Source organism: Orcinus orca, chromosome 2 (genome assembly GCF_937001465.1).
Source record: "Orcinus orca chromosome 2, mOrcOrc1.1, whole genome shotgun sequence".
Lineage (NCBI taxonomy): Eukaryota > Metazoa > Chordata > Mammalia > Artiodactyla > Delphinidae > Orcinus > Orcinus orca.
The window spans coordinates 35,651,954-35,668,878 of NC_064560.1; positions in this window are offsets into that span (position 1 = coordinate 35,651,954).

Here is a 16,925-nt window from a genome sequence, read left to right on the forward strand (position 1 = left end):
AAACCTGCAGACTTATAAATGACAGCTATCGTCCAAAAATATATTGAAGTAAGGCTGCCAAGAGGACTTGAAAGCGGGGCAGAATTGAGGAAACTGATTTCTAGAGTTAGACTGGAATTGCATGTAAAGCATAGGAAAAGAGGCAGAACGTCCACAATGATGCACTTGACCAAAAAGGGCATATGCGTTTTTTCCTGAATATATTCAGGAAAAAACGCATATGCCCTTTTTGGCCAACCAAGCAAGCTTGCAAAGGAAATCTGCACTACAATGAAGTCTCACTGCCCCCCGGTCAAAAGGGCCATCTGAAAAAAGTGTAAAATCCAGAAAGGCAGGACAGGCCATGAAGAACTGGGAGCCTTGTTATGCTGATGGGCGGGCTGTAAATTGCCAACAGCCACTCAGGAGAACTGTATGGTGTTTCCTGAAACATCCAAAAAACAAAGCAACAGAGCCTAGGGCACTTCCACTTATGGTCCTATAGCTTAGGGAAATTAAAATCAAAGAGACACAGCCACCCCAAATTTTGGGACGGCTCTGTTTACAAGAACCTCCTTTACGGTACAATTTCAATATCACAGAAAGCGAAAAATGGATAAAGAAGTTGTGGTACTTACGTACAATGCAATATCACTCAGCAATGAAATCTATGTCATCAGGCCCGTAGCAGCGTAATGAGTGGATTCAGGTACGATGATTCTAAGTGAAATAACTCACACAGAAAAAGAAACATCATAAGATATCACTACTACACGGAATGTAAACTTGGCTACACAGGAACTGATTTACAAAACAGAACAGGGTCTCAAATGTAGAACACCAACTTATGCTTGCTTAAGGGGAAAGGTGAGTTGGGGTGCTGCATAAAACCAGAGATTGAAATTAGCACAGATACCATTCCATAAGCCAAATATGTAATAGACAAGAGCTACTCCTTGCTCAACGAAGTGGACTCAACACCCCATATTAAACGCCTATGAATATACCTGACTGGTAAGAATCTTAATACCTATGGATTTATATGTCTCCGAAAGAGAATCAAGCGTGTGTACAGCAGCATAAACGCAGCAGTGATAGGATTGGTGAGGTTCGGTGAGCAAATGCAGACCCTTTGAAGTCATATCGCATGGTACCCATTCCATGGGTCTCAACTCTCCAGGTTTAAGGGATTCTTCCTTCAGCTAAAACATGCATGTGGAACCCGGAGTATGATCCACCGTGTGATCGGGAAACGTGTTCAAATGTGTCTCAGTTTTCGTCCCCTGGTACTCGGCTGCAACATTCCAGACGCTTTACTAACACTCTCCCCACTTGGACAGTCAGTGCCTTTAACCTCCTGTTTGGCCTAGTTTGCAATTTCTGCAGAAAATGAACAGGAACAGGGAGAACCCATGAGAGACTAGATGGAGGTGTCTGGACGGGGAAATTTAACTCTCATTTCCCACCAGGAAGAGGAATTAACCAAAGGCTCAGCGTGCCATGCCCGAACCACACTAGGGCCTGAAGCAATCCTGCGGTGTTGCGGCCAGCTCACAAGAAAGCGAGTTGAAGAAAGGAGCTCAGGGACACAGTAATTCACAAACCTACAGAGTTATAAATGACAGCTATCGTCCAAAAATATATTGAAGTAAGGCTGCCAAGAGGACTTGAATGCGGGGCAGAATTGCAGGAAACCGATTTCAGGAGGTAGACTGGAATTGCATGTAAAGCATAGGAAAAGAGGCAGAACGTCCACAATGATGCACTTGGCCAAAAAGGGCATATGCGTTTTTTCCTGAATATATTCAGGAAAAAACGCATATGCCCTTTTTGGCCAACCGAGCAAGCTTGCAAAGGAAATCTGCACTACAATGAAGTCTCACTGCCCCCCGGTCAAAAGGGCCATCTGAAAAAAGTGTAAAATCCAGAAAGGCAGGACAGGCCATGGAGAACTGGGAGCCTTGTTATGCTGATGGGCGGGATGTAAATTGCCAACAGCCACTCTGGAGAAGTGTATGGTGTTTCCTGAAACATCTACAAAACAAAGCAACAGAGCCTAGGGCACTTCCACTTATGGACCTATAGCTTAGGGAAATTAAATCAAAAAGATACAGCCAGCCCAAAGTTAGGGACGGCTCTGTTAACAAGAACCTCGTTTACGGTACAAGTTCAATATCTCAGAAAGTGAAAAATGGATAAAGAAGTTGTGGTACTTACCTACAATGCAACATCACTGAGCAATGAAATCTATGTCATCAGGCCCGTAGCAGCACAATGAGTGCATTCAGGTACGATGATTCTAAGTGAAATAAGTCACACAGAAAAAGAAACATCATAATATATCACTAATACACGGAATGTAAACTTGCTACACAGGAACTGAATTACAAAACAGAACAGGGTCTCAAATGTAGAAAACCAACTTATGCTTGCTTAAGGGGAAAGGTGAGTTGGGGTGCTGCATAAAACCAGAGATTGAAATTAGCACAGATACCGTTCCCTAAGCCAAATATGTAATAGACAAGAGCTACTCCTTGCTCAACAAAGTGGACTCAACACCCCATATTAAACGCCTAAGAATATACCTGACTAGTAAGAATCTTAAAACCTATGGATTTATATGTCTCCAAAAGAGAATCAAGCGTGTGTACAGCGGCATAAACGCAGCAGTGATAGGATTGGTGAGGTACGGTGAACAAATGCAGACCCTTTGAAGTCATATTGCATGGTACCCATTCCATGTGTCTCAATTCTCCAGGTTTAAGTATTCTTCCTTCACGTAAAACATGCATGTGGAACCCAGAGTATGATCCACCGTGTGATCGGGAAACGTGTTCAAATGTGTCTCAGTTTTTGTCCCCTGGTACTCGGGTGCAACATTCCGGCGCTTTACTAACTCTCTCCCCACTTGGAGAGTCAGGGCCTTTAACCTCCTGTTTGGCCCAGTTTGCATTATCGGCGGAAAAAGAACAGGAATATGGACAACCAATCAGAGACTAGCTGGAGATGTCTGGACGGGCAAATTTAACTCTCATTTCCCACCAGGAAGAGGAATTAACCAAAGGCTCAGCCTGCCATGCCGGAACCGCACTAGAGCCTGAAGCAATCCTGCAGTGTTGCGGCCAGCTCACAAGAAAGCGAGTTGAAGAAAGGAGCTCAGGGGCACTGTAATTCACAAACCTGCAGAGTTATAAATGACAGGTATCGTCCAAAAATATATTGAAGTAAGGCTGCCAAGAGGACTTGAAAGCGGGGCACAATTGCAGGAAACCGATTTCAGGAGATAGACTGGAATTGCATGTAAAGCATAGGAAAAGAGGCAGAACGTCCACAATGATGCACTTGGCCAAAAAGTGCGTATGCGTTTTTTCCTGAATATATTCAGCAAAAAACGCATACGCAATTTTTGGCCAACCAAGCAAGCTTGCAAAGGAAATCTGCACTACAATGAAGTCTCACTGCCCTCCCGGTCAAAAGGGCAATCTGAAAAAAGTGTAAAATCCAGAAAGGCAGGACAGGCCATGGAGAACTGGGAGCCTTGTTATGCTGATGGGTGGGACGTAAATTGCCAACAGCCACTCTGGAGAAGTGTATGGTGTTTCCTGAAACATCCAAAAAACAAAGCAACAGAGCCTAGGGCACTTCCACTTATGGTCCTATAGCTTAGGGAAATTAAAATCAAAAAGACACAGCCACCCCAAAGTTTGGGACGGCTGTGTTTACAAGAACCTCCTTTACGGTACAAGTTCAATATCGCAGAAATCGAAAAATGTATAAAGACGTTGTGGTACTTACGTACAATGCAATATCACTCAGCAATGAAATCTATGTCATCAGGCCCCAGCACCATAATGAGTGGATTCAGGTATGATGATTCTAAGTGAAATAAGTCACACAGAAAAAGAAACATCATAAGATATCACTAATACACGGAATGTAAACTTGCTACACAGGAACTGAATTACAAAACAGAACAGGGTCTCAAATGTAAAAAACCAACTTATGCTTGCTTAAGGGGAAAGGTGAGTTGGGGTGCTGCATAAAACCAGAGATTGAAATTAGCACAGATACCATTCCATAATCCAAATATGAAATAGAAAAGAGCTACTCCTTGCTCAACGAAGTGGACTCAACACCCCATATTAAACGCCTAAGAATATACCACACTAGTAAGAATCTTAAAACCTATGGATTTATATGTCTCCGAAAGAGAAACAAGCGTGTGGACAGCGGCATAAACGCAGCAGTGATAGGATTGGTGAGGTTTGGTGAGCAAATGCAGACCCTTTGAAGTCATATTGCATGGTACCCATTCCATGGGTCTCAACTCTCCAGGTTTAAGGGATTCTTCCTTCAGCTAAAACATGCATGTGGAACCCAGAGTATGATCCACAGTGTGATCGGGAAATGTGTTCAAATGTGTCTCAGTTTTCGTCCCCTGGTACTCGGGTGCAACATTCCAGACGCTTTACTAACACTCTTCCCACTTGGAGAGTCAGTGCCTTTAACCTCCTGTTTGGCCCAGTTTGCAACTTCTGCGGAAAATGAACAGGAATAGGGAGAACCAATGAGAGACTAGCTGGAGGTGTCTGGACGGGCAAATTTAACTCTCATTTCCCACCAGGAAGAGGAATTAACCAAAGGCTCAGCATGCCATGCCGGAACCACCCTAGGGCCTGAAGCAATCTTGCGGTGTTGCGGCCAGCTCACAAGAAAACAAGTTGAAGAAAGGAGCTCAGGGACACTGTAATTCACAAACCTGCAGAGTTATAAATGACAGCTATCGTCCAAAAATATATTGAAGTAAGGCTGCCAAGAGGACTAGAAAGCGGGGCAGAATTGCAGGAAACCGATTTCAGGAGGTAGACTGGAATTGGATGTGAAGCATAGGAGAAGAGGCAGAACGTCCACAATGATGCACTTGGCCAAAAAGGGCGTATGCGTTTTTTCCAGAATATACTCAGGAAAAAACGCATACGCCCTTTTTGGCCAACCAAGCAAGCTTGCAAAGGAAATCTGCACTACAATGAAGTCTCACTGCCCCCTGGTCAAAAGGGCCATCTGAAAAAAGTGTAAAATCCAGAAAGGCAGGACAGGACATGGAGAACTGGGAGCCTTGTCATGCTGATGGGCGGGATGTAAATTGCCAACAGCCACTCTGGAGAAGTGTATGGTGTTTCCTGAAACATCTACAAAACAAAGCAACAGAGCCTAGGGCACTTCAACTTATGGTCCTATAGCTTAGGGAAATTAAAATGAAAAAGACACAGCCACCCCAAAGTTTGGGACTGCTGTGTTTACAAGAACCTCGTTTACGGTACAAGTTCAATATCGCAGAAAGTGAAAAATGGATAAAGAAGTTGTGGTACTTACCTACAATGCAATATCACTCAGCAATGAAATCTATGTCATCAGGCCCGTAGCAGCATAATGAGTGGATTCAGGTACGATGATTCTAAGTAAAATAAGTCACACAGAAAAAGAAACATCATAAGATATCACTAATACACGGAATGTAAACTTGCTACACAGGAACTGAATTACAAAACAGAACAGGGTCTCAAATGTAGAAAACCAACTTATGCTTGCTTAAGGGGAATGGTGAGTTGGGTGTTGCATAAAACCAGAGATTGAAATTAGCACAGATACCGTTCCATAAGCCAAATATGCATTAGACAAGAGCTACTCCTTGCTCAAAAAAGTGGACTCAACACCCTATATTAAACGCCTAAGAATATACCTGACTAGTAACAATCTTAAAACCTATGGATTTATATGTCTCCAAAAGAGAATCAAGCGTGTGTACAGCGGCATGAACCCAGCAGTGATAGGATTGGTGAGGTACGGTGAACAAATGCAGACCCTTTGAAGTCATATTGCATGGTACACATTCCATGGGTCTCAACTCTCCAGGTTTAAGTATTCTTCCTTCAGGTAAAACATGAATGTGGAACCCAGAGTATGATCCACCATGTGATCGGGAAACGTGTTCAAATGTGTCTCAGTTTTTGTCCCCTGGTACTTGGGTGCAACATTCCGGCACTTTACTAACTCTCTCCCCACTTGGAGAGTCAGGGCCTTTAAACTCCTGTTTGGCCCAGTTTGCATTTTCTGCGTAAGATGAACAGGAATAGGGAGAACCAATGAGAGACTAGCTGGAGGTGTCTGGACGGGCAAATTTAACTCTCATTTCCCACCAGGAAGAGGAATTAACCAAAGGCTCAGCGTGCCATGCCAGAACCACACTAGGGTCTGAAGCAATCCTGCGGTGTTGCGGCCAGCTCACAAGAAAGCGAGTTGAAGAAAGGAGCTCAGGGGCACTGTAATTCACAAACCTGCAGACTTATAAATGACAGCTATCGTCCAAAAATATATTGAAGTAAGGCTGCCAAGAGGACTTGAAAGCGGGGCAGAATTGAGGAAACTGATTTCAGGAGTTAGACTGGAATTGCATGTAAAGCATAGGAAAAGAGGCAGAACGTCCACAATGATGCACTTGACCAAAAAGGGCATATGCGTTTTTTCCTGAATATATTCAGGAAAAAACGCATATGCCCTTTTTGGCCAACCAAGCAAGCTTGCAAAGGAAATCTGCACTACAATGAAGTCTCACTGCCCCCCGGTCAAAAGGGCCATCTGAAAAAAGTGTAAAATCCAGAAAGGCAGGACAGGCCATGAAGAACTGGGAGCCTTGTTATGCTGATGGGCGGGCTGTAAATTGCCAACAGCCACTCAGGAGAACTGTATGGTGTTTCCTGAAACATCCAAAAAACAAAGCAACAGAGCCTAGGGCACTTCCACTTATGGTCCTATAGCTTAGGGAAATTAAAATCAAAGAGACACAGCCACCCCAAATTTTGGGACGGCTCTGTTTACAAGAACCTCCTTTACGGTACAATTTCAATATCACAGAAAGCGAAAAATGGATAAAGAAGTTGTGGTACTTACGTACAATGCAATATCACTCAGCAATGAAATCTATGTCATCAGGCCCGTAGCAGCGTAATGAGTGGATTCAGGTACGATGATTCTAAGTGAAATAACTCACACAGAAAAAGAAACATCATAAGATATCACTACTACACGGAATGTAAACTTGGCTACACAGGAACTGATTTACAAAACAGAACAGGGTCTCAAATGTAGAACACCAACTTATGCTTGCTTAAGGGGAAAGGTGAGTTGGGGTGCTGCATAAAACCAGAGATTGAAATTAGCACAGATACCATTCCATAAGCCAAATATGTAATAGACAAGAGCTACTCCTTGCTCAACGAAGTGGACTCAACACCCCATATTAAACGCCTATGAATATACCTGACTGGTAAGAATCTTAATACCTATGGATTTATATGTCTCCGAAAGAGAATCAAGCGTGTGTACAGCAGCATAAACGCAGCAGTGATAGGATTGGTGAGGTTCGGTGAGCAAATGCAGACCCTTTGAAGTCATATCGCATGGTACCCATTCCATGGGTCTCAACTCTCCAGGTTTAAGGGATTCTTCCTTCAGCTAAAACATGCATGTGGAACCCGGAGTATGATCCACCGTGTGATCGGGAAACGTGTTCAAATGTGTCTCAGTTTTCGTCCCCTGGTACTCGGCTGCAACATTCCAGACGCTTTACTAACACTCTCCCCACTTGGACAGTCAGTGCCTTTAACCTCCTGTTTGGCCTAGTTTGCAATTTCTGCAGAAAATGAACAGGAACAGGGAGAACCCATGAGAGACTAGATGGAGGTGTCTGGACGGGCAAATTTAACTCTCATTTCCCACCAGGAAGAGGAATTAACCAAAGGCTCAGCGTGCCATGCCCGAACCACACTAGGGCCTGAAGCAATCCTGCGGTGTTGCGGCCAGCTCACAAGAAAGCGAGTTGAAGAAAGGAGCTCAGGGACACAGTAATTCACAAACCTACAGAGTTATAAATGACAGCTATCGTCCAAAAATATATTGAAGTAAGGCTGCCAAGAGGACTTGAATGCGGGGCAGAATTGCAGGAAACCGATTTCAGGAGGTAGACTGGAATTGCATGTAAAGCATAGGAAAAGAGGCAGAACGTCCACAATGATGCACTTGGCCAAAAAGGGCATATGCGTTTTTTCCTGAATATATTCAGGAAAAAACGCATATGCCCTTTTTGGCCAACCGAGCAAGCTTGCAAAGGAAATCTGCACTACAATGAAGTCTCACTGTCCCCCGGTCAAAAGGGCCATCTGTAAAAAAGTGTAAAATCCAGAAAGGCAGGACAGGCCATGAAGAACTGGTAGCCTTGTTATGCTGATGGGCGGGCTGTAAATTGCCAACAGCCACTCTGGAGAACTGTATGGTGTTTCCTGAAATATCCAAAAAACAAAGCAACAGAGCCTAGGGCACTTCCACTTATGGTCCTATAGCTTAGGGAAATTAAAATCAAAGAGACACAGCCACACCAAAGTTTGGGACGGCTCTGTTTACAAGAACCTCATTTTCGGTACAATTTCAATATCACAGAAAGTGAAAAATGGATAAAGAAGTTGTGGTACTTACGTACAATGCAATATCACTCAGCAATGAAATCTATGTCATCAGGCCCGTAGCAGCATAATGAGTGGATTCAGGTACGATGATTCTAAGTGAAATAAGTCACAGACAAAAAGAAACATCATAAGATATCACTACTACACGGAATGTAAACTTGGCTACACAGGAACTGAATTACAAAACAGAACAGGGTCTCAAATGTAGAAAACCAACTTATGCTTGCTTAAGGGGAAAGGTGAGTTGGGGTGCTGCATAAAACCAGAGATTGAAATTAGCACAGATACCGTTCCATAAGTCAAATATGTAATAGACAAGAGCTACTCCTTGCTCAACGAAGTGGACTCAACACCCCATATTAATCGCCTAAGAATATACCTGACTGGTAAGAATCTTAATACCTATGGATTTATATGTCTCCGAAAGAGAATCAAGCGTGTGTACAGCAGCATAAATGCAGAAGTGATAGGATTGGTGAGGTTCGGTGAGCAATTGCAGAGCCTTTGAAGTCATATTGCATGGTAACCATTCCATGGGTCTCAACTCTCCAGGTTTAAGGGATTCTTCCTTCAGCTAAACCATGCATGTGGAACCCAGAGTATGATCCAACGTGTGATCGGGAAACGTGTTCAAATGTGTCTCAGTTTTCGTCACCTGGTACTCCGGTGCAACATTCCAGACGCTTTACTAACACTCTCCCCACTTGGAGAGTCAGTGCCTTTAACCTCCTGTTTGGCCCAGTTTGCAAATTCTGCGGAAAATGAATAGGAATAGGGAGAACCCATGAGAGACTAGCTGGAGGTGTCTGGACGGGCAAAGTTAACTCTCATTTCCCACGAGGAAGAGGAATTAACCAAAGGCTCAGCGTGCCATGCTGGAACCACACTAGGGCCTGAAGCAATCCTGCAGTGCTGCGGGCAGATCACAAGAAAGCGAGTTGAAGAAAGGAGCTCAGGGGCACTGTCATTCACAAACCTGCAGAGTTATCAATGAAAGCTATCGTCCAAAAATACATTGAAGTAAGGCTGCCAAGAGGACTTGAAAGCGGGGCAGAATTGAGGAAACTGATTTCAGGAGTTAGACTGGAATTGCATGTAAAGCATAGGAAAAGAGGCAGAACGTCCACAATGATGCACTTGGCCAAAAAGGGCATATGCGTTTTTTCCTGAATATATTCAGGAAAAAACGCATATGCCCTTTTTGGCCAACCAAGCAAGCTTGCAAAGGAAATCTGCACTACAATGAAGTCTCACTGCCCCCCGGTCAAAAGGGCCATCTGAAAAAAGTGTAAAATCCAGAAAGGCAGGACAGGCCATGAAGAACTGGGAGCCTTATTATGCTGATGGGCGGCCTGTAAATTGCCAACAGCCACTCTGGAGAACTGTATGGTGTTTCCTGAAACATCCAAAAAACAAAGCAACAGAGCCTAGGGCACTTCCACTTATGGTCCTATAGCTTAGGGAAATTAAAATCAAAGAGACAGAGCTACCCCAAATTTTGGGACGGCTCTGTTTACAAGAACCTCCTTTACGGTACAATTTCAGTATCACAGAAAGCGAAAAATGGATAAAGAAGTTGTGGTACTTACGTACAATGCAATATCACTCAACAATGAAATCTATGTCATCAGGCCCGTAGCAGCATAATGAGTGGATTCAGGTACGATGATTCTAAGTGAAATAACTCACACAGAAAAAGAAACATCATAAGATATCACTACTACACGGAATGTAAACTTGGCTACACAGGAACTGATTTACAAAACAGAACAGGGTCTCAAATGTAGAACACCAACTTATGCTTGCTTAAGGGGAAAGGTGAGTTGGGGTGCTGCATAAAACCAGAGATTGAAATTAGCACAGATACCATTCCATAAGCCAAATATGTAATAGACAAGAGCTACTCCTTGCTCAACGAAGTGGACTCAACACCCCATATTAAACGCCTAAGAATATACCTGACTGGTAAGAATCTTAATACCTATGGATTTATATGTCTCCGAAAGAGAATCAAGCGTGTGTACAGCAGCATAAACGCAGCAGTGATAGGATTGGTGAGGTTCGGTGAGCAAATGCAGACCCTTTGAAGTCATATCGCATGGTACCCATTCCATGGGTCTCAACTCTCCAGGTTTAAGGGATTCTTCCTTCAGCTAAAACATGCATGTGGAACCCGGAGTATGATCCACCGTGTGATCGGGAAACGTGTTCAAATGTGTCTCAGTTTTCGTCCCCTGGTACTCGGCTGCAACATTCCAGACGCTTTACTAACACTCTCCCCACTTGGACAGTCAGTGCCTTTAACCTCCTGTTTGGCCTAGTTTGCAATTTCTGCAGAAAATGAACAGGAATAGGGAGAACCCATGAGAGACTAGATGGAGGTGTCTGGACGGGCAAATTTAACTCTCATTTCCCACCAGGAAGAGGAATTAACCAAAGGCTCAGCGTGCCATGCCCGAACCACACTAGGGCCTGAAGCAATCCTGCGGTGTTGCGGCCAGCTCACAAGAAAGCGAGTTGAAGAAAGGAGCTCAGGGGCACAGTAATTCACAAACCTACAGAGTTATAAATGACAGCTATCGTCCAAAAATATATTCAAGTAAGGCTGCCAAGAGGACTTGAAAGCGGGGCAGAATTGCAGGAAACCGATTTCAGGAGGTAGACTGGAATTGCATGTAAAGCATAGGAAAAGAGGCAGAACGTCCACAATGACGCACTTGGCCAAAAAGTGCATATGCGTTTTTTCCTGAATATATTCAGGAAAAAACGCATATGCTCTTTTTGGCCAACCAAGCAAGCTTACAAAGGAAATCTGCACTACAATGAAGTCTCACTGCCCACCGGTCTAAAGGGCCATCTGAAAAATGTGTAAAATCTAGAAATGCAGGACAGGCCATGGAGAACTGGGAGCCTTGTTATGCTGATGGGTGGGATGTAAATTGCCAACAGCCACTCTGGAGAAGTGTATAGTGTTTCATGAAACATCTAAAAAACAAAGCAACAGAGCCTAGGGCACTTCCACTTATGGTCCTATAGTTTAGGGAATTTAAAGTAAAAAAGACACAGCCACCCCAAAGTTTGGGACGGCTCTGTTTACAAGAACCTCCTTTACGGTACAAGTTCAATATCACAGAAAGTGAAAAATGGATAAAGAAGTTGTGGTATTTACGTACAATGCAATATCACTCAGCAATGAAATCTATGTCATCAGGCCCGTAGCAGCATAATGAGTGGATTCAGGTACGATGATTCTAAGTGACATAAGTCACACAGAAAAATAAATATCATAAGATATCAGTACTACACGGAATGTAAACTTGGCATCACAGGAACTGAATTACAAAACAGAACAGGGTCTCAAATGTAGAAAACCAACTTACGCTTGCTTAAGGGGAAAGGTGAGTTGGGGTGCTGCATAAAACCAGAGATTGAAATTAGCACAGTTACCGTTCCATAAGCCAAATATGTAATAGACAAGAGCTACTCCTTGCTCAACGAAGTGGACTAAACACCCCATATTAAACGCCTAAGAATATACCTGACTAGTAAGAATCTTAAAAGCTATGGATTTATATGTCTCTGAAAGAGAATCAAGCGTGTGTACAGCGGCATAAACGCAGGAGTGACAGGATTGGTGAGGTTCAGTGAGCAAATGCAAACCCATGAAGTCATATTGCATGGTACTCATTCCATGGGTCTCAACTCTCCAGGTTTAAGTATTCTTCCTTTAGCTAAAACATGCATGTGGAACCCAGAGTATAATCTACCGTGTAATCGGGAAACGTGTTCAAATGTGTCTCAGTTTTCGTCCCCTGGTACTCGGGTGCAACATTCCAGACGCTTTACTAACACTCTCCCCACTTGGAGAGTCAGTGCCTTTAACCTCCTGTTTGGCCCAGTTTGCAATTTCTGCAGAAAATGAACAGTAATAGGGAGAACCCATGAGAGACTAGCTGGAGGTGTCTGAGCGGGCAAATTTAACTCTCATATCCCACCAGGAAGAGGAATTAACCAAAGGCTCAGCGTGCCATGCCGGAACCACACTAGGGCCTGAAGCAATCCTGCGGTGTTGCGGCAAGCTCACAAGAAAGCGAGTTGAAGAAAGGAGCTCAGGGGCACTGTCATTCACAAACCTGCAGAGTTATAAATGACAGCTTTCGTCCAAAAATATATTGAAGTAAGGCTGCCAAGAGGACTTGAAAGCGGGGCAGAATTGCAGGAAACCGATTTCAGGAGGTAGACTGGAATTGCATGTAAAGCATAGGAAAAGAGGCAGAACGTCCACAATGGTGCACTTGGCTAAAAAGGGTGTATGCGTTTTTTCCTGAATATATTCAGGAAAAAACGCATACGCCCTTTTTGGCCAACCAAGCAAGCTTGCAAAGGAAATCTGCACTACAATGAAGTCTCACTGCCCACCTGTCAAAAGGGCCACCTGAAAAAAGTGTACAATCTAGAAAGGCAGGACAGGCCATGGAGAACTGGGAGCCTTGTTATGCTGATGGGCGGGATGTAAATTGCCAACAGCCACTCTGGAGAAGTGTATGGTGTTTCCTGAAACATCTAAAAAACAAAGCAACAGAGCCTAGGGCACTTCCACTTATGGTCCTATAGCATAGGGAAATTAAAATCAAAAAGACACAGCCACCCCAATGTTGGGATGGCTCTGTTTACAAAAACCTCGTTTACGGTACAAGTTCAATATCACAGAAAGCGAAAAATGGATAAAGAAGTTGTTGTACTTACGTACAATGCAATATCACTTAGCAATGAAATCTATATCATCAGGCCCGTAGCAGCATAATGAGTGGATTCAGGTACGATGATTCTAAGTGAAATAAGTCACACAGAAAAAGAAACATCATAAGATATCACTAATACACGGAATGTAAACTTGGCTACACAGGAACTGAATTACAAAACAGAACAGGGTCTCAAATGTAGAAAACCAACTTATGCTTGCTTAAGGGGAAAGGTGAGTTGGGGTGCTGCATAAAACCAGAGATTCAAATGAGCACAGATACCGTTCCATAAGCCAAATATGTAATAGACAAGAGCTACTCCTTGCTCAACGAAGTGGACTCAACACCCCATATTAAACGCCTAAGAATATACATGACTAGTAAGAATCTTAAAACCTATGGATTTATATGTCTCCGAAAGAGAATCAAGTGTGTGTACAGCGGCATAAACGCAGCAGTGATAGGATTGGTGAGGTTCGGTGAGCAAATGCAGACCCTTTGAAGTCATATTGCATGGTACCCATTCCATGGGTCTCAACTCTCCAGGTTTAAGGGATTCTTCCTTCAGCTAAAACATGCATGTGGAACCCAGAGTATGATCCACCATGTGATCGGGAAACGTGTTCAAATGTGTCTCAGTTTTCGTCCCCTGGTACTCGGGTGCAACATTCCAGATGCTTTACTAACACTCTCCCCACTTGGAGAGTCAGTGCCTTTAAACTCGTGTTTGGCCCAGTTTGCAATTTCTGCATAAGATGAACAGGAATAGGGAGAACCAATGAGAGACTAGCAGGAGGTGTCTGGACGGGCAAATTTAACTCTCATTTCCCACCAAGAAGAGTAATTAAACAAAGGCTCAGTGTGCCATACCGGAAACACACTAGGGCCTGAAGCAATCCTGCGGTGTTGTGGCCAGCTCACAAGAAAGGGAGTTGAAGAAAGGAGCTCAGGGGCACTGTAATTCACAAACCTGCAGAGTTATAAATGACAGTTATCGTCCAAAATTATATTGAAGTAAGGCTGCCAGAGGACTTGAAAGCGGAGCAGAATGGCAGGAAACCGATTTCAGGAGGTAGACTGGAATTGCATGTAAAGCATAGGAAAAGAGGCAGAACATCCACAATGATGCACTTGGCCAAAAAGGGTGTATGAGTTTTTTCCTGAATATATTCAGGAAAAAACGCATAGGCCCTTTTTGGCCAACCAAGCAAGCTTGCAAAGGAAATCTGCACTACGATGAAGTCTCACTGCCCGCCGGTCAAAAGGGCCATCTGAAAAAAGTGTAAAATCCAGGAAGGCAGGACAAGCCATGGAGAACTGGGAGCCTTGTTATGCTGATGGGCGGGATGTAAATTGCCAACAGCCACTCTGGAGAAGTGTATGGTGTTACATGAAACATCTAAAAAACAAAGCAACAGAGCCTAGGGCACTTCCACTTATGGTCCTATAGCTTAGGGGAATTAAAATCAAAAAACACAGCCACCCAAAAGTTTGGAACGGCTCTGTTTACAAGAACCTCGTTTACGGTACAAGTTCAATATCGCAGAAAGCGAAAAATGGATAAAGAATTTGTGGTACTTACGTACAATGCAATATCACTCAGCAATGAAATCTATGTCATCAGGCACGTAGCAGCGTAATGAGTGGATTCAGGTACGATGATTCTAAGTGAAATAACTCACACAGAAAAAGAAACATCATAAGATATCACTACTACTCGGAATGTAAGCTTGGCTACACAGGAACTGAATTACAAACAGAACAGGGTCTCAAATGTAGAAAACGAACTTATGCTTGCTTAAGGGGAAAGGTGAGTTGGGGTGCTGCATAAAACCAGAGATTGAAATTAGCACACACACCGTTCCATAAGCCAAATATGTAATAGACAAGAGCTACTCCTTGCTCAACGAAGTGGACTCAACACCCCATATTAAACGCCTAAGAATATACCTGACTAGTAAGAATCTTAAAACCTATGGTTTCCTATGTCTCCGAAAGAGAATCAAGTATGTGTATAGTGGCATAAACGCAGCAGTGATAGGATTGGTGAGGTTCGGTGAGCAAATGCAGACCCTTTGAAGTCATATTGCATGGTACCCATTCCATGGGTCTCAACTCTCCAGGTTTAAGGGATTCTTCCTTCAACTAAAACATGCATGTGGAAACGAGAGTATGATCCACCGTGTGATCAAGAAACGTGTTCAAATGTGTCTCAGTTTTCATCCGCTGGTACTCGGGTGCAACATTCCAGACGCTTTACTAACACTCTCCCCACTTGGAGAGTCAGTGCCTTTAACCTCCTGTTTGGCCCAGTTTGCAATTTCTGCGGAAAATGAACAGGAATAGGGAGAACCAACGAGAGACTAGCTGGAGGTGTCTGGATGGGCAAATTTAACTCTCATTTCCCACCAGGAAGAGGAATTAACCAAAGGCTCAGCGTGCCATGCTGGAACAACACTATGGCCTGAAGCAATCCTGCGGTGTTGCCGACATCTCACAAGAAAGCGAGTTGAAGAAAGGAGCCCAGGGGCACTGTAATTCAGAAACCTGCAGAGTTATAAATCACAGCTATCGTCCAAAAATATATTGAAGTAAGGCTGCCAAGAGGACTTGAAAGTGGGTCAGAATTGCAGGAAACCGATTTCAGGAGGTAGACTGGAATTGCATGTAAAGCATAGGAAAAGAGGCAGAACGTCCACAATGATGCACTTCGCCAAAAAGGGCGTATGCGTTTTTTCCTGAATATATTCAGGAAAAAACGCATACGCCCTTTTTGGCCAACCAAGCAAGCTTGCAAAAGATATCTGCACTACAATGAAGTCTCACTTCCCCCCGGTCAAAAGGGCCATCTGAAAAAAGTGTAAAATCCAGAAAGGAAGGACAGGCCATGGAGAACTGGGAGCCTTGTTATGCTGATGGGCGGGATGTAAATTGCCAACAGCCACTCTGGAGAAGTGTATGGTGTTTCCTGAAACATCTAAAAAACAAAGCAACAGAGCCTAGGGCACTTCCACTTATGGTCCTATAGCTTAGGGAAATTAAAATAAAAAGGACACAGAAACCCCAAAATTTGGACCGGCTCTGTTTACAAGAACCTCGTTTACGGTACAAGTTCAATATCGCAGAAAGCGAAAAATGGATAAAGACGTTGTGGTACTTACATACAATGCAATATCACTCAGCAATGAAATCTATGTCATCAGGCCCGTAGCAGCATAATGAGTGGATTCAGGTACGATGATACTAAGTAAAATAAGTCACACAGAAAAAGAAACATCAAAAGATATCACTAGTACACCGAATGTAAACTTGGCTACACAGGAACTGAATTACAAAACAGAACAGGGTCTCAAATGTAGAAAACCAACTTATGCTTGCTTAAGGGGAAAGGTGAGTTGGGGTGCTGCATAAAACCAGAGATTGAAAGTAGCACAGACACCGTTCCATAAGCCAAATATGTAATAGACTAGAGCTACTCCTTGCTCAATGAAGTGGACTCAACACACCATATTAAATGCCTAAGAATATACCTGACTAGTAAGAATCTTAAAACCTATGGATTTCTATGTCTCCGAAAGAGAATCAAGCGTGTGTATAGTGGCATAAACGCAGCAGTGACAGGATTGGTGAGGTTCGGTGAGCAAATGCAGACCCTTTGAAGTCATATTGCATGGTACCCATTCCA